Genomic DNA, 3,001 nt, shown 5'->3' on the forward strand with positions numbered 1-3,001 from the left:
AAGACAACGGCTAGATTGTCGGTCGACCGGAAATTCTGTCGGTCGACCGATTTGAGCTCTCGGTCGACCGGACCGGTCGACCGATGACTCTCTGGAAAAATACTGACGAATGGTCAATTGACCGGTCGACCGTACCGGTCGACCGAAAACTAACATTCCAGAAAAATCGGTTTTAGAGCTGATTTTAAAACCCTGTTTAAAAATATCAAATAAATTCAGAAAAATGTAAAACTTTGGGGAATGATTGTAGACATGATAATAAACATGCTACAACGACTGGTTTCGAAAAAGGACTTCCCAAATGAAAAATATCATCATTTTACAAAATAGTCCAAAACATGAAAACCTGAAAATTGATATTTTGATATTTTGACTTAAACAACATTTTGAAACCTTATGAAATGATTGTATAGACTTGATAAAAGATATAACATGTTGTTATGAAGTCTATAACCTAGAAATACAATATTTTCATAAAATTGCATATTCTATGCAAATATATTCAAAACACTAAATATGATTTCATTAAATATAAGCTTGTCAATCTTGATCTTGATCTTCATTGTAGCTCAACTTGGTACACATGCGGATGAAGCTTGAACTTGATCTTTAAGAATTGTTGTATAGGCTTCAATCCGACATTCCGCCAACCTCCTTTGGATATCATCGTTGAAGCTCTATTCCATCCATCCTCCAACTACGTTATTTGTCTACAATATATAAGAATGTACAAACACTAGACAAACAACATTAGTAATAAATTGTTTGTTAAACATCATCAAAACAAGAAGGCCAACATACCCTATAACTCACATAAAATTCTACTGTTAAACATTTGACATCAATAGCGGGGGAGAGAACATGAAGTAGAGTAGCGTGAGGAGAGAGAAACGCAAAAATAAACTAGAGAGTGAAGAAAGAGGAAAATGTAATTTGAAATAAAAAGTTATGTATCTCTCCTCACTCTGCCTCTAACCAAACAAGAACTACAAAAAGTATATCATTTCTTGCATCTCATTGAATCTTACCTCACCTTACCTTCCTTACTTATACCTCCTACTAACCAAGTATTATACCCATTTAATTTATATTTTTTTAGAATGTCCCACTCATTTTATTTGGGGATGGTAATTTATAACCCGACACGCTGACCCGACTAGACTCGACCCGTTATAAATGGGTATGTGTCACTTTATATGGGTCAAGTCATAAATGAGTCAACCCAAAGAACCATTTATTAATCGGGTCATAAACTGGTCAACCCGTCGACCCGTTTAACTTTAATCCATATATCATTCAACCATTAATATTCAAAATTCTTAAAAAACACACCCATAAAACATCTAAAGTTATAAACACTATAAAATCCATTAATTACATACAACATTATGAAAATTTTGTAATATGTAGTAAATACCTTAGAGGTTCAAAAATTAAAAAACATCTCAAAAGTTCAAAATTTACCAAAAACCATGAAAATATCAAAACTTACGAAAACTGTACAAAAAACTATAAATTATAAAAAACCATGAAAATTTTGAAATTTGTAAAAAACATCCTAAATGTTTCAACAATAGCAAAGTACACCCTAAAAATGTCAAATTAATGAAAACACAATCCAGAAATATCAAAACCTATGCACAGTATAAAATCTAAAACTTATAAATAGCACCATAAATTTTTGAAATTTACAGAAAACACCTTGATAGTTTTAAAAGTTGTAAGAAACACCATAAAAAGTCAAACTTTATAAAAACACACTCCAGAAAAATCAAAATCTGAAAACACTACACAACCTATAACTTATAAATAGCACCATGAAGATTTTGAAATTTGCAGAAAGACCCTAATGCTTTCAAAAGTTGCAAAAACACCCAAAATAAGTCAAAATTTAAAAAACTGAAAAATTGAAACTTACAAACAGTTAAAATTTTATAATTTATAAATCACAAAAACCTTCTGAAAGTTTTGAATTTTGTAAAAAACACCCTAAACATTTGAAAATTTGTAAAACATGCTCAAAAGTCAAACTTTCACAGAAATACACCCCAAAAATATCAGAACTTACATAAAGTTCAAAATATATAAGTTATAAGCACCATCATGATATTTTTCAAATTTGAAAAAAACCCTAAAAGTTTAGAAAATTGAGAAATACACCCTAAAAAGTCAAACTATTATAGAAATACTCCCCGGAACAATAAAAATTACAAACAATACAAAACCTATAAGTTATAAATAGCACAGTGGAAATTTTGAAATTTACAAAAAACACCCTAAAAGTTTCAAAATTGCAAAATAGACCCTAAAAAAGTCAAATTTTACAATACACATCACATAAGATCAAAACTTATAAGTACTACAAAATCTATAACTTATAAACAACAACATAAAAATTTTGAAATTTGCAAAGGACACCTTAAAATCAAATTTTATAGAAATACATGCCAAAAATATGAAAGCCTACAAATAGTTCAAAATCTATAGCTTGTAAACATCAACATTAAAATTTTGGTATTTGTTAAAAACACCCTATAAGTTTTAAAAATTACAAAAAAACCTAAAAATTCAAAATTTAAAAAACTGAAAAGTCAAAATGTAAAAAGGGTATAAAGTTTATAAATTAGAAAAAGTCCACTGAGAAAATGATATTAGCAGAAAACACAATAGAACGTTTAAATTATATAAAACCCTCAAAATTCAAATTTATAAAAAACACCCTAATCATATCAACTTCTAAACATTATAAAACCTATGAATGATAAATAGGACCATTAAAACGTTGATCATGGACTCTATGTTATGTACATGAAAATTACAAAATAATTAGACGTGTCACTTGGGTCAGTCGGTTACTTATTTAACAAATGGGTTGATCCGATTATTTGAGGGGCAAGGTCGGGTTAATATTATACGGGTCGGATCAAAATTTATATGGGTCGGATCGGGTCGGGTTGATCCATTTGCCACCCCTTTTATTTTTTATTACAGATCGAACATC

This window comes from Asparagus officinalis, chromosome 10 (assembly GCF_001876935.1).
Source record: "Asparagus officinalis chromosome 10, Aspof.V1, whole genome shotgun sequence".
In the NCBI taxonomy this organism is placed as follows: Eukaryota; Viridiplantae; Streptophyta; class Magnoliopsida; order Asparagales; family Asparagaceae; genus Asparagus; species Asparagus officinalis.